The 26,399-nt window shown below is 41.9% G+C and overlaps 1 long non-coding RNA gene across 1 annotated transcript in view; it reads left to right on the forward strand.

Moving 5' to 3' along the window:
- Nucleotides 1–26,399, forward strand: part of LOC117282225 — a 412,080-nt gene continuing 385,681 nt past the window's right edge. Inside the window, exon 1 of the long non-coding RNA XR_004512888.1 lies at nt 1–316. This is a non-coding gene — a long non-coding RNA (uncharacterized LOC117282225). The remainder of the gene's footprint in view (nt 317–26,399) is intronic.

Here is a 26,399-nt window from a genome sequence, read left to right on the forward strand (position 1 = left end):
TGTTAGGCACTGTACGAACCTGTGAGAGTATGATTACGCAGAGTCCACAGCGATAACTGCACGTGTATCCGGTGGAACCACTGGAGGCAGAAATACCGCTTATCTAAATTCGCATATAATCCAGCAGTAACAATATTTCGCAGGAAGAGCAGTTAAAAGCTTGACGATGTTGTGAACTACATTCTATCACGGCATGGTGCCTTCCCGAGTGTGTAAAGAGATTCTCATGGATGATGGCTGCTAGTGCGGTTACAGTGTTCCAGTGTGCGTAGAATTTCGGTGTATTTCTGAAAAAAGTGAATGAGGGGCAAGTAAGGTGAGTACGAAAAACAATTGTCATTTCTTCAAGCACGCTTTGGTCTAGCATTATAAGAAAATCAAGATGTGTATGTTTTGTACAAGCGAAATGTAAAACGATCTGTTAACCGTAGGCGTACCATACTTTCAGCTGTTGGCGATCGAAACGTCAACAAAATAACGTGCATGCAGGGATTTATTGACGTTTTATAATTTTGGTTAAAATGACGTTCATTGATATAATTCATCAAAACTTCTTCATATACAGTCTCAAGATCTGTATCAAAAGGCAATGCAGTAATTAGCTGCTTAAAAGCGAGAATATCATAAATGTGCGCAGTGTGCGTAGGGTCAAATGGGGTGTCATACGTGACTGCTAGATATGTTGAATATACCCAGTAATTATAATGACCTCATTTTCACGGGTTATGGGAGAATAGTGTTATCACAGTTCATTTAGCAAACGGAGATGCTCTAATTTTTATTAGCAAAGGTTTTGTCTATAGTGTTGGGGACTGAAACAGGTTCTAGGTACGAGTACACCGGTTCTGAGTGGACTGTTTAATTGTGCTTTACTGGGTCAGTAGGAATAGTAGTAATGCGTATGGCATAATTCACCAAGTGGTTAATAGCATGTCTGCACATAGTATGCTTTTATTTACAGTGTATTTTCGCATGTTTAACATATGCTTACAAATGGAAGCTCATGCTGGTTTCACTAATCACTGAGGCGTACTGCAGAGACTGGCAGCCAGTAGAAGAGAATATTGGTAACGAAACAACGGGACTGGAATAATGTAGTTTATCATTTAATTCGAATGTTGTATAGTTCCGCCTATTTTAATCCTGGATCGACATTCCAATGTTCGTGCGCCGAGATAAGCAGGCTTCAAGTGGTTCTGTGCCACTGTAGTCTGAATTGACGGGCCGGAATAATTTTCAAAGGCTGAAAATATGAACAGAGTTGTTATTTTGGTGTAGTTAAAATGCTAATACCACTTGGAAGATGGTTACTACTGTCTTTAGTTGGCAGGATTATACTGATGTCTAATGATTAGATGTATATGACGCGCCGATTTACGTTCGGTCCTTCGTGTCAGAATGGTAGTGGAGTTAACTGTAGGCTTACAATGCTTCATCATCTGCACGTGCTATTTAGCCGCGAATGACGTATAATGTGTTCCTGTATGATTATTAATTTCTTTTACGATGCTGTATCAACTGAGGTATTTGGGAGTAAAGCGTATCTCAGAATTCGCCTGAAGAGATGAGGAAAGCCATGAAATTCCTCGGGATAGCTTGTCCCCGATAGAAATTCCAGCACCTTACTGCTGTTCTGCCTCGCTGGATAGAGGATGGTTATGAACTGAGAGTGGTTTGGAAGGATATGGTTGTGGTCTGCTGTTGTCTCGCATTATTCTGGAGTAAGTAAGTGAAATAACGAAGGAGCTGTCACATGGGAGCCGGGATATAATCATTGGGGCACAGGATAGGCGACAAAGGGATCGGGGTTCTGTTCACGGCAGCGGAAAGAGATTTTTCTCTTCACTAAGGCGTCCAGGCGGGCTCTAGGGACCATCCGGCCTCCTGTACAATGGGTACCGGGGTTTGTTTCCTGGAGGATACAGCGGCCGAAGCGTGAAGCTTACAGTTCACCTCAACCCCTTGCTAAGGTTAAGAATGCAGCTGTACCTATGCTCCCCCTTAAGCCTTCATGACGCGATGCTTAATTAATTAAGCACAAGGATAACTTTACCTTATCTGTTCAGACCCACGTCTCGTAGAAATGTATTTGTGTATATAAACATATTTTTTCACCTATTACAGTATTTATTTTTCTATTGATAACTTCCAGCGTATGTATGGAAAGAATGCAGTTGCAAAAGCGACACCTGCACCCGACTGGCTTTTAAACTGCTAGGTATAACCAGTTAGTGAACCAGTGAATGGTTAGTGAAGTAGAAGCTTAGAACAGGTCACAGTTTTCAACAAACAACTATTCTGTGGTGCATGGTCATTTTTTGAAACCTATAGTTACTCAGGTGAAGGAGTTTTTATAGAACCCAAAGATTCATTAGACTGACAGTGCTCACAGAAACCAGAAATTCAACATTCCTGAGTCAGCTTAATCCAATTAACAGCCTCACACCATATTTATCGGAAATCATTTTTAATATTATCTTCCCATTTATGTCGAATTCTCCGCAGTGGTCTCATTCCTTGATGATTTATGACTCAATTTGTGCACTATTCCCATCTCCTCTGTGAACGATGTATCCCGCGCCCATTCCACCCTCGCACTCTAAACATAAACAGACGTGAACAGCACAAACTATGAAGCTTGTCACTTTGTAGTATTTCCCATCCTTATGTTACAGTAATGCAGATTTTTATATTTCATCATTATAGTCAGTCTGATAGCGCAGTGAGATATAGTGATGGCATGCGCGTTAGACGGCCGGGGTTTGATTCGTGGCAGGGGTAAGAGACTTTTCTCTGCTCTGATTTGTCCAGTACGGCTCTGGGACCCAGATATCCTTCTGTCTAATGAGTGCCGGAGGCGCTTTCCCCAGGGGTAAAGCGGCGGGTCAAGAATTGTGGAGCTGTACGTCTGTTCCCCCATACGTCTTCATTGCGTGGTGTTTAATTAATTGAGCACAGGAACGACTTTACCATTGCAGTCAGTAGGATACAGAGTCTAAAGTGACGTTGGTAATTTAATTGATGCGTCCAACCGAGTTCCGGGTTAGAGGATGTCGCTCCAACTGAGAATCCCTGAGAACAAGTTCGCTGGTCGCGCCTGTCGCATGCATGGGTATGGAGCATTGTCGGGGAGACGCTGAAGGTCTTCGATAAAATCGTACTTTAATTCAAATCTGTTAAGTAGAAATTCCTCGCTAATGGACTCAGCAGAGCAGGTGCCTTCCACACTTTCTCTGAGGAAGGAAACAGATCCAGTTTCCCAAACGTGTTTTTACACTGTCGGACGATGGACAAATTCCAGAACGTAATCCCGAGTTTTATCATATCACATGCTGAAGTCAGAACATTTTAAATATTGTTGCAGCCATTTTCTTGAGGACTAGCACAAAATTAATATTTGAGCTTCAATAAATGAAAGTGTTTTAGGCAGTACGTATAAAGCACAGAGGTTGTTTGGTCCGAACTCTTGGGTTCCATGAAGGCCGGTTAGGAATTTCTTGTCGAGCTGAGCGATTGTCTGCATTAGGTTTCTGTGGATCCTTGCATGCTTACCGTTCATGGCTGTTACGCTTCTTTCGACGTTATGATCTGTGCAGCTGAAACGATGTCGTCAAATACTCTTTAAGTATCAATCCACTGTTTGCACTATTGTGATGAACTTAAGGGATAAAACATGAGACCGGGTTTATGGACATGAATAGGGGACGCGGTAGCATAGTTGGTTGAAGCACTGTTCTACAAGCCGTAAGGTCGCGGGTTCGAGTCCCGATGAGGTGAATATTTTCAATTGACCTAATCCTTCAGTCGTACTATGGCCCTGGGTTCTACTTAGCCTCTTAACAGAAATAAGTACCAGGAATCTTCCTAGGGGTTAAAGGGCGGCCGGCGCATAAGACTGACAACCTCACCGCCATCTGTGAGCCTTTTTCTTTTTTTTTAGAAAATATGGGAACCTCGACGTCTCACAATCCTATGGTCCTTCACGGCCAGTTACAAGGATAGCTTTAGCGTTTTTACCTCCATATTAAATTTAGAAAAGTTCAAAACAGGCATAAAAACTCATATTAAATTATATGAGATCTGTTTGCAATTGTTTTAAGTCTGTTAAGCTGAAGTTTACATTTATACGTGTTTGTAGCATATGTTCCGTTTGGGAGCTGCTCTGTTCACGTTCTTTGCGTCTTCACAGCGCGAGATGAGAACTACAGCACGTTGTAACGCAGTGCCCAAAACAATTGAATGCCAAGGTCATCTACAAATTCTTCATGTCTCGCTCTCTTTCTCTCTATCTCATTATGGGACGTACTTTATTTTAATACCTGGCAGCTGGAATAGACTCCTCAATCGCAAATGCGGAATGGCCCTTGCTCAATACCGTTAACAAACGTAGAACTCGCAATAGGCAAGAGAAAACAACTGAGTCGCCTACGTTTGAATATACGTACAGCTTACGTCTGTTCGTGCAGTTCGCTTTAGTATTTTTCCATCATTTTCTCGAAGACAATGTCGTGTGCAGGAAATATATAGGCGCATAATATAAAATATTTCATTGTTAAAAATCGAAACGTATTTTTTTTTAAACATTCTTCTGTGTCCAGTCAGTAATTCTCCAGATACCTAGAGCTATCTAAAATTATCATCATCATCATCAGTNAATCATTTTGTATAGTTTCAACCAAAATTATGTTAGTCGATAGGCCCTTAAAAGAAACAAAACAAACTTCGTGGTTTTAGTCCGCAAGCGAACTATACCGACCAGGCGACTACCGCTTGTGGGCGAGGTTAGTGCCAACTTTAGCGGATAGAGGGTGTCCCGTATTTTCTGTTCTCATCAAGGTTACGGTATTTTTATTGATAGTGGGGTGGGACTTAGTCCCTTGTACTGCGGCCACTTCTGGCCTATTGTACCAGCCCCAGATGATAGGTGAGGGTGATTGTGGAGCAATTGGTAAATTGAAGATTGGCAGGGGAAACGGAAGTAGTCGGAGAAAACCCGCCCCAGCGCCACTTTGTCCACCACAAATCCCACTTGACCAGACCCGGGATCGAACCCGGGCCGCCGCGGTGGAAAGCCAGCGACTAACCGCTTGAGCTATAGCGCAATCAAAGTTACCGTTAAAAACAGGACCGTGCTTACTGAAATCAGTATACGAGCAGTTCGGTAGAACATGAGCTAGATGCGCGACGGGGAGGGGACAAACGCTGTCTGCTAGTGGTAATGGCGAAAGGAAGGGAAGAGCTTTCTCTATGCTACTACACACAAAAACATAAGTGGAGATTGAACTACCTCCAGGGGCTGGTGCGGCGACTAAGCTACTGCACATCTGAAGGCCATAGTTACTACTTTGTGTAGACATTACCAAAAGTATAGTTATATGAAAATGAACATGACGTCCCCTGGAGTAAACAAAGTAGCAAGGCTGTGCCATAGCTCAAGCGGTTAGTCGCTGGCTTCCCACCGTGGTGGCCCGGGTTCGATCCCAGGTCTGGTCAAGTGGGGTTTGTGGTGGACAAAGTGGCGCTGGGGCGGGTTTTCTCCGAGTACTTCGGTTTCCCCTGCCAATCTTCATTCCACCAAATTCTCCATCATCATAATCACCCGGGGCAGGCTACAATAGGCCAATCAGTGGCCGCCGTGCCGAGGGGACCCAGTTAGACTCCGCCCCGTACTAAGCAAATTAAAAAGAAAAGTAGCAAAGAACGCATTTGGAAGATATTTGTACTATAAATTAGAGATGATATTTCTATTTTAGTTTTATTTTGAAGTTGTTTATTGTAAAGAAAGTCGTCTTCTGGGTTTAGGAGCCGTGTATTCTTCGTTTTGGTCGACGTTTCGGAGGAACGTATCGCCTCCATCTTCAGAGCAGTTGAATGGCTTGGAATCCAGAGAGCAGTAGCTGTTCCTCCGAAACGTCGGCCAAAACGAAGAATACACGGCGCCTAAACCCAGAAGACGACTTTCTTCATAGTCATCGCCGTGAAAACCTCAAAACTTACATTATTTATTGTAAGTTTATTTCCCATGCCAGTTTTATTCTCGTTAGGGCTTAGGAGTTTTAGTGGCGCAGCTGTAACAAAAATTATGAGGTCGCATTTGTTCATATTAGTATCTGAAATCTGTTACATAGAGGCTATTATTTTTTTCGGATAACATTTGGAACCAAATCTTCCACATAAAACCGTCTCCGTTTAATGTCCAGATAGCGTAAGCAATACTTTTCAGAGCCCACAGTTTTCGAACTGAACGCATGATGGTGTGGTTTGTTAAGGAGATCAAGGCCGTTCTCATCTCACAAGAACTGTAAAAGAAACGAGGGGAAATGGTTCAATGTTTGTAGCAATGTTGCAATATAGTATTTATATTCCCCACTTAGCGCGTATATGAGGCTGACATTGGTTTACCCCAGAGTACAATACGTGCATACGTAGTTCGGCGACCTTAGAATATTTGCTTCGAGACTTTATTGTCTTCAGTTACTCCAGTCCAACACACACAGGGAATATCTATGAAAATTCGGGCTGCGGAAAGTTTTCATGTCTCATAACGTAATTTACAAGACGTAGCGAGTGTCACGGTCTTTACGTGCAGTAGGCTACATGTACAATGCAGAATGGGAAGATTTCTTTTTTCCGTCGTTATGTTTCGGTTCCGAAAATAATCGACGGATTTTGGGGCCGCGCCATAGTTCAAGCGGTTAGTCGCTGGATTCCCACCGCAGCGGCCCTGGTTCGATCCCGGGTCTGGTCAAGTGGGATTTATGGTGGACAAAGTGGCTCTGGGGCAGGTTTTCTCCGAGTACTTCGGTTTCCCCTGCCAATCTTTATTCCACCAATTGCTCCACAATCACCCTCACCTATCATCTGGGGCTGGTACAATAGGCCAGAAGTGGCCGCAGTACAAGGGACTTAGTCCCACCCCACTAGCAATAATAAAAAATAAAAAAAATCTCCACATGACGTTGTTCAATCACAAACTTTGTATGTATATCTCTTTTCACTCGTGCGTGCTTCATGTTCAGATCCCCATAGAGGTCTTGCTTTAGATCGGCAAGGATAACAGGCGAAGAATACAAAGCCCGAAGAACCTCGTTATGTACATTGCTCCTTTGCAGTGTTATTTGTAATTTTCTTAGGCCAAGATTTTTTCTTCGCCGCGTTGTTGTCGAACTCACTCAATATCCTCCATGTTATTCTTTACTTAGAAATGAGTTCGCAGCGCGCCAAAGCACTAACTAAAGTTTCCACTTGGATAGTCTAGGAGGTGGTGCAAAGCACAGGAAGAAGAAAATGAATCAAGTTTTAAACTCGAAGCCGCGATTGGAAAACTTTAATAAAAAGAAAGAGCAGAAGTTGTTCCGAATGGCGAAACTGTTGAAAAAATAATTAATTGGAAGACATTGCTATTTTCATGGACCGAAGGAGAAATTGTAAATCATCACAAAAGAAGAAAGACTGCGAAACTTTATGAAGACAGCCATTAATGATTATATGATAATATTAATATGGATTTTAAAGAAATTGGTTGTTAATATTTGAATGACTTGAAAATGGCTCAGGATACTGCTATACGTGTATTGTGATTAATGCGGATCAAGATCCGCGAGAAAACCCAGTTTCTTGTACGAATCTGTACAACAGATGTTTGGCGCGCTTTCTCTGTGTGGTACAAGGACCGGATCATGTATCTAGGCGCCCACCTTCAGCTTTAATTCCAGATTCTTAATTAGGCGTAGGGAAAACGGTAAACCATTGTCTTTTTTCTTCAAATCATGGCAATATCTGAAATTCAATGTAAGCAAGATACAGCAAACTTTTTGGACAGAACTCGACAAAGCCTATGTTACTGTGGGAGAGACTTCCAATCCTACAAGTAGTGTGATGTCAATGATACATACCGTATTTACGCATGTATAGGCCGCACATTTTTTGCCAAAAATTCAAGAGGAAAACTGGGGTGCGGCTTATATTCGAAATATTCGAAATCACACTTCATTGAAAAAAAAAATATATTCATAATTAGTAATACAGGGTGTTCTACTCCTGAAATAATATTCCAAGAAAATTATTTTTTCTATAATTTCTGTCTGAAAATTGTGCTGCGGTCTATACACGCACGCGGCCTATACATGCGTAAATACGGTATATTTAGGTGTTGTAATGGGTTAGCATCCTGAACTAACGCGCAGATGATTGTTCGCTCGGATCCTAGTTGACTCAAACCTCTTTTATTGCTTGTAATTGTAAAAGTTCTTATTATTGTTGATATTATCATTATTATTATCATCGTGTTACGAATAACTTAGTATTTACTTAAAGACATATAATTCTGTATTTATAAACAACATATCTTACTGAATTTGTAGCCACGATTTATCTCCATACCAGCTTCAGTGGGTCACTAGTTATCGCCATAGGTGACGGTTAAGCTATCCCTATAACAGGCCATGAAGGCCCATAAGGTTGTGAGACGTCGAGGCGCCAACATTTTCTAGACAATCGGTTCACAGATGGCTGTGAGGTTGTCAGTCTTACGCGCCGGCCGCCCTTTACCCCCCAGGAAGATTCCTGGTACTCATTTCTGTTAGAGGCTGAGTCAACACAAGGGGCCATAATGCCGCTGGAAGGATGGGGTCAATTTAAAAATCCAATGACCTCATTGGGATTCGAACCCGTGACTTTCCGACTTGTAGCATAGTGCCTCGACTAACTACGCTACCACTGCCTCTCAATACTTGATGCCAACAATACTAAAGCTAAATATAATACTCATGACGCGACAGGAAGTAGGGGTCACGTGAACTCTGCGTTTCCGTTGCGCCATCCACGTTACACTGCTCCCTTCTAAAGGTTGTTCGTCCCGAACAGTCCAATGGTACGTCCCCGTTCCTTTTCCTTTGGTGTTCGCCTTTGGGGAGCTACCTCTGCTTTACATTGAACAACAACAACAAAAAAAGACATAAGCTTAACGAATATTGATACTTTTCGAATATCTATTATCATACATCATTTCAGGATCCTATATTAAAGCGCGCAAGTTTGCTCCCACCTCGGAAGCTCATGAGTCCACCGCAGTTATTATCGACTTTACGAAATTAAGACGATTCGAGTGACCTCCAGTGGCATTATGTTTATACCAAATTTAATGAAAATGGTCAATTGGTTAAGAAATTAAAATTGACACGTATGCGTGTTGTTGTCCTTAAAGGCGGATGTAGGCATCGAAAAGATTATTCTGTACAAGGAATTGGCTCACTGGTTCTTATCCGTACTTCAAAATTAGTTGCGGAAGAACTAGGGAGCCCATGTGATTGCCTGAAGTGGGCTGAGTCTCGGTATCGCTGGTACTCTGGCTTCTTGAATGGCTTGACGTCATTGGCGAAGTCTTGCATTGCACATGTACGTAAATATTTATTTTTATAGTTGAACGACCCACACATCTACTCTGCTTCACATGTAAACGGTGGGCAGCTATTCAGCGCTCAGTAAAATTCACATTACCTAAACACTTTCCCCCATAACCGTTTTAATAATATGCTGTAGTATTTATCTCAGTAATAGAGCACGTTGACACAGAGATAACACCGTGAAATTTTCTGCTGGAGCCTCTGCTCATGATGGGAGGTTTCGTTTTTTACTTTTAGTCCTTCCCCGCGGATGTTGTGACGGTATAAGTCACTGTCACCCTCTCTGTCATTCTTTCCAGTTCGCCTCACATAAACATTCTCTAATTTCATTGCACCAAATAGGATGTTTTTGTTTCGTGGTTTGTTTTGCAACACTGTCAGGATCTAGACTCTATGGCGTCGAATTGTAGGATGATTGGTGGATTAGAGAGGATTTGGAACGAAGCACACGGGGTCTAATCGAGGTACACTCTCGGAATTTGCCTGGAGGGTCAGTGGAGAAGTACCAAAATTTCGCAGTTTGGAATAGGCGGTTGCCTGACCAAGATCAGAACTGAGCACCTCGCGAAACGCGGCTGGAGCGTTACCACGAGACCATCCTGCTGGGTCCAGGTAGTTTGGTTTAACGGTAACGGTGCCATAGCTCAGGCGGTTAGTCGCCGGCGGCGGCCCGAGGTCGAGCCCAGATCAGGGATTTATGGTGGATAAAGTGGCACTTGAGCCGGTCACGGTGGCCGAGCGGTCTAAGACATGCACTGTCTTCGCTCACTCGGCAGTCGGGATCGTGGGTTCGAATCCCACTCAGGGCATGGATGTTTGTGTGCGTTTTTCTGTGTTTGTGTACAGGTAGAGGCCTTGCGACGAGCTGATCACCCGCCCAAGGAGTCCTACCGAATGTGTAAGATCTAGAAAAACCGAAGTGAACGGAGAAGTTCATGGAGGTAGGCCTAGGCCCACTGGGGCTGTAGTGCCAAGAGAAAAAAAGTGGCACTTGGGCAGTTTTTTCCTCCGAGTACTTCGGTTTCCCCTGCCAATTATCATTCCACCGATTACTCCACACTCATCATCTATCATCCGTGGCTGGTACAGTAGGCCAAACAGTGGCCGATGTACCAAGTGGACTCAAGCTCACACCACCACAAGAAACTTAAAAAAAAGAAGGTTTAGACTTGTATTTGCGAGGTAACCTGTTTCGACCAGTTCAGTGACGAATTCGCTTCGTGGGGGGTGGAGTCCAAGTGGGTCCACTCGGCACGGCGGCCACTGATTGGCCTATTGTAGCATACCCCGGGTGATTATGATGATGGAGAATTTGGTGGAATGAAGATTGGCAGGGGAAACCGAAGTACTTGGAGAAAACCCGCCCCAGCGCCACTTTGTCCACCACAAATCCCACTTGACCAGACCCGGGATCGAACCCGGCGTGGGAATCCAGCGACTAACCGCTTGAGCTATGGCGCGACCTTGTTCAGTGACTACCTTGACTAATACTTTTTTTCAGTTTCCTCAACCTTTCATGACGATTATAGAGATTTTGTGTATAATCTCATGTATAGGTAGAGGCCCACCCCTGTCTATGGTTTCGCTGTTTCGGAATAAACTATGGATAGAGCGGGGCGGGAGGATCTCTGCCACGAAAGATATAGAATTGTTAATCACTGTGACTGGACGGAGTAGTTCCTTTTGTGCAAACATGTTTCACCACACGGATATGAACTACTAGAGTGTTAATTGCTTATCTTAACCCTTTTCACTTTTACTTGAGCGTATGAGTAAACCGTTGATTGGTTGGCCGGTCAGTTAGCGGTGTGAAATATTGACTTTAAGAACTACGAAGCTACAAAAGGAGAGACTGGAGCCTGGGGTTTCAGATCCGCTTTCAGGAACTGTTCTGACGGCGTAGGGCAAGGTGTTCATTAATTGCCTTGACTTTTCCTCTACGTGTGCTGAACTCCATGTGCGCAATTATTGACCCAGACTGCTCGTCTGAGCAGGGAAATTACATGGCTGAGCCAAAATCTGTGGATCCAGCTGCCGGTTACTGGTCTTTACTCTAATTATTTAAAGCTTTTGTGACTTGCTTTTAATGTTGTTTAAACTTCGTTGCTTACATATGGCTGGAGTGTAAACGATGTTAAACCAGACGAATCGAGCAGTACTCTCTCTGTCTCTCTCTAACCCCTTACTTTATACGAGGCCTGACAAATAACCGGCAACACTGAAGAGTTAGTGCGTATTGTGTCAGGTGGGTACACGATTCAGCACTTTTGGTATTCGGTTTGATTTGTGGTTCCAGTAAGTGTTTTATTATCACAGTGTCTCGTTTATTTGTCAGAAACATAAGGATAAACTTCTATATATAACACAGTCCGTCAAAAATGCAACAAATTGTTCATTTTCCTTCCAATTTTACTTCAACACAACATGTTTCGGCCTTAGATTGCCATCTTCAGGTCTTTTAATATATCAAAACACCTGAAGATGACCGTCGAAGGCCGAAACATGTTGTGTTGAAGTAAAAGTAGTAGGAAAAGGAACAATTTGTTGCATTTTGACGGATTGTCTTACGCATAGACGTTTTACTATGACTTGCAACAGGATGCTTAAATACAGAATAAGGAGAAAATAAATTTGTTTAGAAATTTCAACAGTATTATTGGAATAAACCAGCCTTTCGGAAATAATATTTATTGTCGATTAAAATTGGATCGTTCCCCCTCAAAAAAACGCGAAAGAGACAGAATAAAGCGTGAATGTCAAAATCAGAGATCAAAACAAAGATATATGCATTTTTGTAATGAAGGAAATTTATCGGTTATCAATCTGTTTCCATTAAACAAACTGGAAACCAAATCTTAAATTTCTGGAGCGTTTGCGGCAGGGCATTCGGCGAGGAAGACCTGCTGTGTAGTTGAACAAGTACATTTTGTTTAATGAGGCTGTGGCTTTTCACAGTTTTCGGTAAAGAATTATTTGGCCAAAAAGCCAACATTCGTTGGAAAAATCCACCATACTGGAATAATTCCCCTCCCCCGTGACTTCTTTCATGTCACTGAGCGTAAGAATCTCCTTGAGAAGGCCTCATTTTGAATCACTTGATGTCATACAGAGTTCTGTGACAAGACATATCGAAAGGACTCCCAGAAAATTATTTACACCGTTTACAGGCATGGCAGAGACGTTGAAATGCTTGTAAAATATCACTAGGCCTGTACTTTAAAGTTGAACATACTGAGAAAAAGAATTTTTACAATCTCTATTGGCGGTGGTCCCAGCTGTTAGTTTAAACTGTCAGAAATTTTAGGACAGGTTTCTTTTCGTTAGCAGCATGATCCACCATTTATATTCATGTCAGAGACCGGCTTCAAGGCTATATACGTAGGATGGAGAATGCTGGATTTGATAACTAATGGACATTTCGGTTTATGTTAAAGGAAATTGGTTTTGCGGAACTTTAGAAACCCATCTGCTTGCTTGATATAAAACATGTTTCTATATTTTTAAACGTATTAACGCTGCCAAATATATGAATTTGTATTTGAAAAATAAATGTAGCCACCATTGACTAGCTATGTATAGGCCTAGAATATATTTTACTCAAGCCTCAAGCAGAGAGTGCTAGACTTTATAAATTCTATCGTTTTCCTTGGTAGAATGTTTTATGTTCAATTAGTTGCACCACGATTCTTACCCCTGGCATACTACGCTTAAGATAGCGAGTATAATTAATTCCAACGACCCCACTGTGATAGTCGCGCGCTATTTGGCGTCATCTTATTGAAACCAAGTTCTCTTGGGAGGGTGAAGAGTTTAGGCCAAACTAATTTCAGGTTCGTATAAGAGACGCCGCACAGGTAGACAAGGGCAGATTAGGGAGTCGTGGTCCTATAGTTGCTTGATTCTCAGATCTTAAGGCCGTTATCCACTAGAGTTTCTGTGTCCCCAAAATAAAACAAGTTCTGGTAAGAACTAATGGCATACTTTCCCTGATACGACACGGACCGCATACAAAACAACTCGTCAAACAGTTCTACTAGTGCATGTGTATTCGTTGCCGCGGTAACGTATTTACCGAGCCGGTGCCTAACATCAGTAGTGGGATACACATCTAGAAACACAGACTAATGGAAGGGATTTATGAAATGCCCCTTTGTGATGAGCTCAGGTACCGTGATATACGTACCAAGTTTCATAAAGATTGGTTCAACTATTCAAAATTTGATGGGGGGATGCACAGACACTCAGACAGCATGAAGATCGGATAAATGTAGTTGTTTGCCTACATTACTTATTTTTAATAAAAAAATAAAAGCAGGCGTATGACACCGTGCTGTCTGTGTGTCCGTGAATCTAACCCCCCCCCCCTTTAAACTTTTGAATGCCTGAATCAATCTTTATGAAACTTGGTACGTATATCGTGGCATCTGGACCCCTCTCAGCGGCGTACTTCACAAATCCCTCCCGTCAGTCTGTGTGTCTGTACGTGTATCCCCTATCGTTGCTAGTTAACGGCCTGGTAAAAATGTTACCGCAGCAACTAATACGCGTGCAACAGTAGAAGAGTTGTTGGACGCGTAGTTTCCTATGCGGTCCGTGTCGTATGAAAGGAAAGTAGGCAATTAGATCTTCCCAGAAACCCTTGTTTTTCGAAATATGGAAAATAGGCTAAAAATGGAAGGTCCTTAGCAAACCATTGATTAGAATGTATCTCTTTGTATACAGCCACAAATCTGAAATTGAAACACCACAAACACACACGGTTACTTGCCCTGCCGACACCCACGCCACAGTTAGAGGGACATCGAAACTTATGATGTCTTTTCCACAGACGCGTTCAGTTGCTCCACTTCCTCTACCAGTTTTGTGTCTGAGTGATCTGTTGTTCGTTCTGAAGAGGTTCAGATCGACGTGTTGAATCAGAACTTTCTATATTGCTAGTGGGGTGGGACTAAGTCCCTTGTACTGCGGCCACTTCTGGCCTGTTGTACCAGCCCAGATGATACGTGAGGGTGATTGTGGAGCAATTGGTGGAATGAATATTGGCAGGGGAAACCGAAGTACTCAGAGAAAACTTGCCCTAGCGCCACTTTGTCCACCACAAATATCACTTTACCAGACCCGGGATCGAACCCGGGCCGCCGCGATGGGAAGCCAGCGACTAACGGCTTGAGCTATGGCGCGGCCCATCAGAACTTGAACACTGAACTGCTATGAAAATATAAGTACTGCGAGTGAAAGCACAAAGGGACCAGGGATAATTCACTGGATTTCGATTCCTAACAGGGGCATGAGGATTTTCTCTTCACCGCTCTGTCCATGCCAGCTCTGGAGCTCAGCCAGCCTTCTATCCAATGAATTCATTCATTCATTAATGGTTCTCCAGCCCTTTGTTGGACCCTGGCGTCTTGTTGAGTTTTGTAATATTTTTTACACAGACGGTAGGACTCCTCGGACGAGTGACCAGCCCGTTGCAAGGTCTACCTACACACAGGACAACACAAACATAGAATAAATGCCCACATACATCCATGCCTTGAGTGGGATTCGAACTACGATCCCAACTTTCGAACAAATAAAGACAGTTCATGCCTTATACCGCGCGGCCACCATGATCGGCCTATCCAATGAATACAGGGGCCATTTCCCCAATATAAAGCCGCCGGCGAGTAAAGCTGACCACTCAACGTTATCCATTGCGGAAGTTAGGAATGCATGGAGCTGTACTTTCACTCCGCCATGTTTAATCATGTTGTGATCCTTAAGCACAGGGAGAGCTTTACCTTTACTTCGCCGTAAAAACAGAAGCTCTGTTGGATGACAGTAACCTGCTACCTCCTTCTGCAGGGCAAGAAGGAAGTTAGAATTAGCAGGTTTCTGCAAAACTGTAAGAAGTGTCTACCAGATGACACTGTGTTATGAGACAGAAGACCAGATTCGGAATTGATTAAGGATGCTCGAGAACATTATGTTGAGAACATTTGGACCTAGGAGAGCCGAAGAAATATGAGGCTGCTAAACCTGGATAATTTGTACTTCACCAAATATTACTCGGGGGCACGCGTAGTTGGTTGAGGCACTATGCTACAAGCCTGAAGGTCGCGGCTTCGAGTTCCGATGAGGTCTCTGAATTTTAGAACTGACCTAATCCTTTCAGTTGCATTATGGCCCTGGGTCGACTCATCCTCTAACAGAAATGAGTATCAGAAATCTTCCTGAGGGGTAAAGAGCGGCCGGCGCGTAAGGCTGACAAACTTACCGCCATCTGTGAGTTGATTGTCTAGATAATATGGGACCCTCAACGTCTCACAACCCTATGGGCCTTCACGACCTGTTACAGGGATAGCTTTACCTTACGAAATATTAATCTTGTGTTTAATGCAAGGAAGGTGAGATCGTCAATATATGTAGCGCAAATAGGAGAGATGAGAAATGCACAAAACTTTGGAACACCAGAAGGAAAGAGACACGTAGATAAATGAAAGGATAACATTCAGACTGATTTTAAAGAAATATGATAGGAAAGTACTGACGGGGTTAATTTGACATAGGATATGGACCAGTGGCATGCTATTGCGAACACAGAAATGAAACTTCAGGTTTTATGAAAGGCGGAAGATTTACGGAGTATCTGAACTAATAATAGTTCTGAAGAAGTGCTCGTCTCACGTCGGGCCATACGAGAACCGCGGAGTGCATGGAAGATGTCCACTTACATTTGGATATAGTTAAAAATACTATACTTTAGTAACTACTTAGGATATTATACAATGTGGAACGGTTATGTCTTACTTCCAGCTAAGGATTTATCCGGATATTATGTTCTGTTCCTTCCTGTTTCATTTCTTGTGCAGTAACACTGAGGGACATCACCTTAGAACGGGAAGTGGTCGAGGAGGCTGCAGTGCCACTGAGCAGCGTCACACACACACACGATTTAAAAAAAAATCACTAAGATGCACCACTTTTTTGGCGCCATTCGAGCATGCCCCAAAAACGAACCCTTAAAACTGAGGCATGAAGTCAGTATAATAGAAACTAAAAGACAATATGCTGTTAACTTCTTGTAAGTGGAAAACGAATTAATAATCATAGGGTAAGGACGTTACAAATAACTGAAGTTCCGGTATCAGATTGGAAGAGGGTGCGAGAATAAGAGACGAACGTATTGACGGTGTTGAGCTTTCGGGTTAGGTTACCTGTACCTAGATGTGAGGTCCACTACATGTTCGGTTTAATTAATGCCTTAACCCATTCTGACTAGTTCTAAAAACAAAACAAACAAAAATAAACAAAACTCTGTGGACTGTAGTCCGAAAGTGAACTATACCGACCGAACGACCGCCGCTTGTCGGCGAAGTTAGTGCCAACTTCTTGCGCATAGAGGGTGTCGCGTGGTCAGCGCAACGGATCCCCACGGCCGTTAATTTCTGTTTCCTAGACCGGATCTGACCAGTTATAGTTCAAAATTAATTCTGAAATTATGAATCTTATAGACAGGACTGGAGTACGCGGTAGCATAGTTGGTTGAGGCACTATGCTACAAGCCGGAAGGTCGCGAGTCATTAGATTTTTTTCAATTGATCTACTCCTTCCAGCCGCACTATGGCCCTGGGGTCGACTCTGCCTCTAACAGAAATGAGTACAAGGAATTAATTAAATAATTTTCCTGGGGAGAAAAGCGCGGCCGGCGCGTAAGGCTGACAACCTTACCGCCATCTTTGAGCCGATTGTCTAGATAATGTGGGACCCTCAACGTCTCACAACCCTATGGGCCTTCATGGCCTGTTACAGGGATAGCTTTACTTTTTACTTAAAGTTTTATAGACAGGACTCCTTGGACTGGTGATCAGCCCGTCGCAAGGCCACTGCCTACACATGACAACACAAACAGAACAAATGCGGATATTTCATGTCTCGAATTGGATTCGATCTCACCAGAAGGAAAGACATTTCGTGCCTCAGACGGGGCGGCCACTGTGATCGGCCTCAGCTATTTGAATACACCAATGAGATGCTAGGATATCTGTCTGAAGTAACTATTATTAATTTGGCTGTTTTATATATGTTTATATAATTAATCTACGTATAATTGATAGGCATTTATGAACTGGTAGGTCGGATTCAGATTGCTATAGGTCATACATATGATTTGTCGTCGGTTTTCTGAGTTTGAAAAGGAATATTCTGGGATAGTATTTTGAACTTTGATAGGACCGCTAATTTTGAAATTCTTAGTTTATCGTCTACGCCATCATACAGCCTATAAATTATGCCGTTTCAAAAAAAAAAAAGAGTAGTTAATTGAACCGTGGAACGTAAGGTGAAAGATGCAGGTAAAAGATAAAGATTGAGAGAATATACTCCAGTTCAAATTAAATTATAAAATACGTCTTACAGACCTATGGAAAATTTAATTAACGAATAACTGGATTGAAAACGTCAGAATTAGAAGAGAAAATAATGCAAAATTGCCTTCAGTTGGATTCATCATTAGAGAATTGAAGATATATCCCGTTTTATAATTCTTTATAGTTTTTAATGAAAATTATATGAAGTTTTGCATTTGCTCCGCTTCTCTCAATTAAGGTAATTAATTCAAAATGGCGGTTTAGTCGTATCTTCTAAGAACTGTCAGGTCTTCAATTAATTCTGTTTGAAAACTTTTAGTGATGTTTGTGACATATAACCTAAAAGAAAGCAAAATCTTAGTTACTAATTATTTCCTTCCTTTTTAAGATGAACCGTTAATGCTTTAATTTATTAACTAACAAATATAGCGGGGTACTTCTTGATAAGCTAATAGTTGTTCATCTTGTCAAGGAACTTTAAACATTTTATGGTACCTGAAACTTTATTACAGTGTTTACAAGGGCCTGCCATTGATCTTATCTTGAGCTAGATTTATCCAATCCTCACCCTCCCGTCCTATTTATTTAAGATCAATTTTAATATTATCCTCCTATCAAGTTCTGCCTCTTCAAAGTAGTCTCTTTACTATAGGTTTCTCTACAAAAGCCTGACAGGTCTTCTGAGTTATCATCTGCCTTGAGCTGATGGTCTTTGTTACAGTCTGTGGTGTCCCTACTGCCACTTTGCCAGGGCCACTATATCTCGCTACATCCCCCTGTTTGAACCCTGGCCGAGGGTGTTGAGGCTCGCTGTTTCCATCACACTCGTTTAGGTGCATGATGTGCTGTATGTGGTCACTGGGAGGACCTCGGCGCGTATTAACCAATGTGATGGTGCAATTTGCCCTTGTCACTGCACTTAATGTAGGATCTCCCGAATCCGTTTCGCTATTGATTATTCATTGCTTTCCCTTGTTTGTTGGACGTAAAACATGAATGAATATTTTACGGCGGGGCGCCTGTTGTTTTTATTTATTTATTCGTGGTTTGTTTACCAACGCTTTCAGTATCTAGACTATGTAGCACCGAATGGTAGGATGATAGATGGATGGTGATGTGGTAAAGGATCTGGAAGGATGAGGTCGTGGTCTAGTGGTTAGAGTTCCTGGCTACAGATCCTGAGATCAAGGGTTCGATTCTCGGCGCTTCCAGATTTTCTGAGAAATAGTGGGTCTGGAACGGGGTCCACTCAGGTGAGGACAATTTTGTAGTTATTTCAAAGAAATAGCGGCTCCGGTTTAGAAAACTGAAATTAACGGCCGTGGTGATTCATTGCGCTGACCACGCGACACTCTCTATCCGCTAAAGTTGGCACTAACTTCGCCGACAAGCGGCGGTCGCTCGGTCGGTATAGTTCTCTTGCTGACTCAGCCGCGGAGCGTGCGGTCGTGGTCTAATCAAGGTGATATCCTGGCATGTTGGTGGACTGGAGAAAACCATGGAAACTTTAGTTAGGATAGTCGATGTGCTGACCGAGGCTAGAACCGAGCATCTCTGGGTACGAGTTAAGAGCGTTGCCACTACACCATCCCGTTCAATATGTTCTTTTCATATGAATGTAATTCTTTAAGAGAATTGGAAACTCGTAACAATTCTGTCGCCTTTGTTAACGTTCTACCGTTGCTACACAGTTTTGTAAAGTTAACATGGCAAGATACAACGAAATTTTAATCTCCCCACAAAGTTTGCTGCCAAAATTTTAACAGTGTTTTTATTTTCCACGGTGACACTACGTTTATAACATGCTGTTTCTTAACTTTAGAGGAAGAACTAAATTACAAGTGTCTAAAAACAAAGTGCTGAGAGAAATATGTGAAACCCAAGAGAGATACCGTGTGTGGGCAGTTTAGGATATTCGTCGTGATTTATGCAGGTCACCTAAAGCTGTTAGGACAGTGGACTCTGGAAGTTTATGTTCGGCTGAACACGTAGAAGAGGAGATAATAAGTCCATGTAAATTTCTCATTGGGAAATCTTTGAAATCGGTCGCATAGAAAACAAAGAAGGATATATAGTAGCATAACATTAAATTAGATCTTGGGTTCTGAGAGTTGTTTTGAAAAATGGAATAAAAGACTAAACAAGTGTATTAGTGTAAGTGGAGAGTACTTTGAAGGGGATTGAAGGTTTGTGCTTAAAATTTGAATAAATATGTTTAAAAAAAATAAGTTCGGTTTTTTTTTGGGTATCCCCTCATATGGTTGGTACCGGCTGAAAATTTGCCCATTGTCGACCTTCGTGTTAGTTTTATTGAGATTTAAATTAACACTACTGTAGCGTTAGTTGACTGGATGGTTAATTAGCGAATTAGTGCGTAGGCCTATGCGTATCTTACATCAATATTCTTGAGCTGATGACACACATGCGTATGTAATGGCTGTAATATAAATATCTCATATACATTTGTGTGCTCTCTTTGCACGAAATACATAGAGCGAACTGATTAGCGACCTTTATGTTTAGGTTTCCTTTCGTCCGTCCGCCCGCATGTTTATTTTTTAATCTACCGTTTCCTAATAGACTTCGATGTAAGTCTGTATTCCGGGTCCACACTAAATGTTGAAGATTAGTGTCAGTTGACCCTTGAATGTGATACCGCATAGTCGGGTAGATATTTATTGAGCTTTTGGAGTTACGGGCTGCCTCCATGTTCAGGGTAGAAATTTGAGTAACATATTCCTTCAAAACGTCGGTAAATATTACTAGGATACACGGCAGAACATATCAGAATATAGTAATCTTCAGGTACTGCCGTAAAAATCTCAAATATTACACCAAAATTTATGCAACTGAAATTCAGGTTATGCAGTTACACGCCCATAAAGGGATGATTGATTCGTAGGCTATTTAACAACCCCTTTCAAGTACATAATTTTTATAATGTTAAATGACATCGGAAGGAGGTTATGAATATTAAGTGTGTAAGAATTTTGAAGAAGTGGTCGTTGCCTGTTTGAAAGTGTTATCCCGACGTTTGGTTTAATTGAGTTAGGAAACCGCAAAATTTTGAACCAGAATAGCCAATATCGCTGCCAAGATTCGAACCGAGTACATCCCAGTGTGTAAGAGTATAGCATTACCATTACACCAACCTGTTACGTAGTTCGGGATAATGGCTTTCAGAGGATATCTACACGTTAACGTGAGATCTGATCTATAGAAGGGAACGTTCGTAAAGTTTTCACTTTGTCATGTTAAGAGGAGTGGAAAGAAAGTGCAAATATCCTTATTGGATGTGCCAGACTTGGATAACGAGAGCTTGACTAGCACTAGGTCTGCCCACAGACCTCGTGTGCCATTCTGTTTTGTGACTTCATCTGCCCTCTCTGTTTCGTAGCCAGGATAAATCGTACAGGCTGAACTTTTACTTGGAACTTAAAAGTCTATCCCCAATCTGTCATCACTGATTTCCTGCATTTTTACAACTTTCTAAAATTTTTTTTTATCTTGAAAAAGGGAGCCAGATGCGAGCAATTCTCTTCCGTGAGTGAGGGAAATAGGATTCGAAGGGGTTGTTCTTTTATTTTCCACTTGCCCCTACGTTCTTATACTTCAGTTTTAAAATGGGAATTGAAATATTCGAATGCATGTGTTGGGAGATGGTGCACAAATGGTTCGCCATATCAATTCAGTTTGTCTCCTATAATTGCAGCTCAGTATTTTGTAATTGGTTGTTTCGCTAGTTAGTCTGAGATCAAATGTTAAAATAATTGCTTTATATGAAATAAGCGATTCAGTGAAAGTATTTTATCATATTCAGTTACTCAGTATTTCATCATCACAACTAGATAATAAGCAGTCATATACGCAGTGTTCTTAATGTATGAACAAGTTTTATGAACACGAGATTTGCCGTTGTCTTTACGAAATTTCGGGTTACCGTATTAAGGAGTTCTCAGTCGTTAGCGTGTTAGTGCATCGTGTCTATTCTGTGAGTATTGATAATATATTGATGTGGATATGAGAATTCTAATATATTATATATAGAGACGATCTACATTCTTTGCGTGTTATTCGTGGGAGATTGCTTTAAACGTCGGTCTCGACACATCGTTCGATAATGTGTAATACTGGAAAGTGAACGCGGGAGAAAGCTGGGGAAAGTAATACTATGAAAGCTTATGTAACAGATGATGATATTTATTGTTGAATCCGCAACGGCGTTACATTATTACATATATATAACACTTAATAACAGTTAATCAGCAGCCATTAATAATTGATCGTTCCCACAGGAACCACGGTATCTATAGAATCTTGCATTATGTTACTGATCACCGTTCGATACCATCGTGCAGTATATGATCCGTAACAAAACATTGTCTTTAATTAATTAATTTAATTTATTTGCAGTTTTATTATTATCATCATTATTTAGAGATAATGTACTTGAATTCTTTATTGGATTTGCTAGTTAACACTTCGAGGTGCCGGAGTTTGAGTTTACATTTATAACATATGGAATATTTTAATTTACATATCCTGTTATTGCCCTTGCAGATCACAGTTGCCGTGTGGTCTAAGGCATGAAATGTCTTCGCCCGCTCAAACACTGGGATCTTGGGTTCCAATCCCACTCAAGGCATGGATGTCTGTCAGCATATGTTCTGTGCGTAGGTAGCGGCCTTGCTCCAGGCTGATCCCCCGTTTAAGGAGTCATACCGACTCTGTATGAGATTAAGAAACTGACATAAGCGGCCAGTGTCCAAACTGGTCTCTATAGCCATTAGTAGTAGTAGCAGCCATTACACTTACTAATTTTTTGTTCCTTGGCACTACAACCCCAGTGGGCCTAGGCCTACCTCCATGAACTTCTCCGTTCACTTCGGTTTTTCTAGATCTTACACATTCGGTAGGACTCCTTGGGCGGGTGATCAGCTCGTCGCAAGGCCTATACCTGTACACAAACACAGAAAAACGCACACACACAAACTAAACATTCATGCCCTGAGTGGGATTCGAACCCACGATCCCGGTTTCTAAGCGAGCGACCGTGACCGGCTACTAATTTATAGTCATACAAATTTATTTCTACTGTAGTTTCGTGTTTTCTTACCATCCTCACCCATTTGCCTTTATATTTAATCACGTGAATTTCCATTTCTGCCTTCGAACTTTATGCTTCCATCCCACCATTTTCCTAATTCCTGTTTTGACATCGATATTCCCAAATCCCATGCCCAAAATCTTGTCTCTCTCTCTAGATCTTTGTTCCTTCACACCTCGACTTGTTGTTCCATCTTCCTGCTTGGTACGAATGGGGGAAATCCCCTGTTCACTGTTTATAAGTTAATGAAAACCAAACATTAGTCAAAATAATGAGACTGAGCTCATTCCTTTGGAAGAGCGTTTTCGAGATCTTCAGGTTACTCATGCTACACCACTGTACATTAAACAAGTGGTACTGTTGCACTCGGCAAGAGTCGAAATATCCATTACATCATGGACCCTACTTGGTTGTTGAAACTTGGTTCCTGAAGTTAAGTTTACAACATCTGAGGGGAAACTTCCAAACTTGACAAAATTACAGGGCCATGAGTTATTTGAAAACTCTTACCTCTAGTTCCCTGTAGGCCTACTTCCTCGATAACCGAGTTCCAAACTTGGAGAAGTCTGGCCCCCACCTGGATATAGGAAGAGATTTTACTTGCGGAGTAAGTTGGAGGAAGTGCGGGGTTATCTAGTCATCACTGATGCCACACCTAGCCGCAAAACCGCAAGAATTGCTCTATGCTCTGTGAAACGTGACAGATCAACGCAGCATTATGTGCTGCTGTGTGCAACGCAACTCAGGATTAACATGTATGTTGATGTGACTCTCTTATAGCGCTCCTTCAACTGCTTGAGGCTGTTAAGTTACGAATGGCGATTAATCTGTAACTTTGTGGGAGTAGAGGTCATAGGATGTTTTAAGAGTCTCAGGTTCACTTCTATAGACCTCTTTATAAGTGTTCAGAATGTCTTGAGTTCGAATCTCAGCCTGTTATCGTGGCTCAGGAAGTTCTTATTACCTCAGTAATTATAAAATAATTATAACAGCTCTAACTTCTCTATTGAGTTTTCTGGGTACATCGCCATATCAAAATACCAAATTTGCCGACGTTTCGAACTTACTGCCTCCTTAAGGTTTAACCGAAACGTAGATAAACCAGGTCGTCGATGGATTGGGATTTGACGCTGTAATGAAATTAAAAACAATGAACCTACCCGTGAAGACCGGGACTTGTTTCAGGTTCGAGGTGTGCAAGGAACGTGGATGTGAAGGAAAAGTAACCCATTAACTACAGTCATCGAGATAAATGTAAAACAAAGTTATTTATGTATTCAGAACTTTATTACACTATTAATTTAGCAGTTCTAGTTGAAACTTCAGTTTTGTTCGTTCTAACCTGCAGAACATATGTATTACTTTAAATACGTTTAAAAACAATTCTAATTCTACTACATTACCCTAACAGTAGTAAGTTCCTCTTGGTTATAACAGGATATCTCCAAAAGCTTTCTCAGATTGTGCAGTTCGAGCAGCCTTTCTTCAGAAAAATTTAAATTCTATTAAAATTTACAGTCTCTGTCTTTTTAATGACCGATCACGGTAGCCGAGCGGTCTAAGGCATGTACTGTCTTCGCTCGCTCGGAAGCCGGAATCGTGGGTTTGAATCCCACACAAGGCATGGATGTTTGGTGGGTGTATGTGTTTATTCTGTATTTGTGTTGTCCTGTGTTTAGGTAGAGACATTGCGACGAGCTGATCACTCGTCCAAGGAGTCCTACCGCCTGTAAAACGATCAAAATGAAAAAACCTCAACCTCGACTCATTAAGGTATAAGAGGAACGGATTAAGTAAGTAAGTCTTTTTAGTAATCTGGTCTCATCCTAGGTCCTAAAAGTTTCTTTGTTTCTAATCAGTTACATTTCATGACATGAAGAAGGCACGAATTCACGTCTTCGGCGTGGCAGCTTGGACCCCCCCCCCCTGATCTTCCCATAACGTCAGAAAATGAACATGCTCTCATGAAATTGAAAAAAGAAATCGTTAGGAATGTTGGATTAAAGCACCCTCACATATGTTCTATCTTCTTTCCTTTCCAACTGAACACTATTTTTATTCATGTTACTCTTAACACCTTCCTCACCCCCCCCTTTCCTGTAGTATTATTCTCGTTCCCCTGTCTTGTAAATTCTTAAAATTGCATTTCACAAAACCCAATCCTATATAGGGGGGAGTGGAGACATAGTTCTACCATTCTTGACCTCGGCAATAGATGGATATGAGTGGTCAGCTTCACATTCCGGCCGCTTTTCCCCGGGGATACAGCACACAGTGCCCATTGTATAGGAAGTAAGGAGGGACTCAGAGCCTGTCTGGACGCTGTGGAGAAGAGGAAAATTTCTTCCCTCTTCCGAAATCCATCCTCGGCCTTCCAGCCCGTAGCCTGTCGCTATACCGACTGAGCTGTCTTAATAACACTTCAAAATCCTGTCCCTAATTACAGGAAAACTGAGTGATTGTTTTTCTACAGCATCCTACCTTGCAGGACATCCTTCACATTATGTTTTTTTCAGTTCAGGTTTAAATTTTATTTTAAAGATTGAGCTCCATGTTGAAGTAGTTGAAAGATACTCCACCGCTGGATAGATTGGTAAGGTTAGCACAGCATTTGGTAAGCCACGAGACCTTCTCGGAGCTGACGGAAGTTCTAGCTTCCGGAAATGGAATATAAAAATGTAGTTGGCTTCCACGCATACCTACACGTGCAGGGGAACTCAATTGATGTTATAGTCACTTTAAACGGAATAATTCACTGTCGTTTACATTTTCGTAGCAGTGACAGTTAAGTGTTATATTTATGAAATTATCAAAATTCGGTGATGTAATTAAGATATTTGATTTTCATTGGTAATGAATAGAGAGTGTCTTGAATTATACGTAAGCCCGAAAATGAAATGGGACGGGGTTTGAGTCTCTCATCGACATTACAGAAGACTGACTTCTAGCATCCTGCCGTAATAGCTTCTATCAAGATGCCAGTAGGGAATATCCAAATATGATATTTCAGCTGCGAGACTGCACGTTCCTGGGAAGACTACATTCACCTGAGTGTTTTAAAACAAGATTGTTACAAGATTGCTACTGACTTGTCAGCTGAATGGGATTTCAAACATGCCTTCATGGGTAGCACGTTATTGCCAAGCGTTTATGTTATCCGGACTGCTCTAAGTGGAGTGGGGGTTCCGTCTCGCACGTAATAGGCATTTATTACTGGTACTCGTCTAACAGAAATTCCAAGGCTTCGTTACTACTCAAGCTCCGGTCCAGAAAACCGAGATTAAGTGAGGTAAGGTGAGGTGAGGTGAGGTGACGTGACGTGAAGTGACGTCACGTGACTTGACGTAACTTGGCGTGATTTGACGTGACTTGACGTGATTTTACGTGAATTGGCGTGACTTGACGTGACTTGACGAGACTTCACGTGAGGCGAGACGGGCCGAGGCGAGGTTAGGTTAGGTTAGGTTAGGTTTGCGCAGTAGACTTCTCCGCATCAATCAGAAATTGAGGGGTACCATTCCCTGCTGTTAAGTTAGGTGA

The sequence above is a fragment of the Cryptotermes secundus genome, unplaced genomic scaffold (genome assembly GCF_002891405.2).
Source record: "Cryptotermes secundus unplaced genomic scaffold, Csec_1.0 scaffold159, whole genome shotgun sequence".
NCBI lineage: Eukaryota > Metazoa > Arthropoda > Insecta > Blattodea > Kalotermitidae > Cryptotermes > Cryptotermes secundus.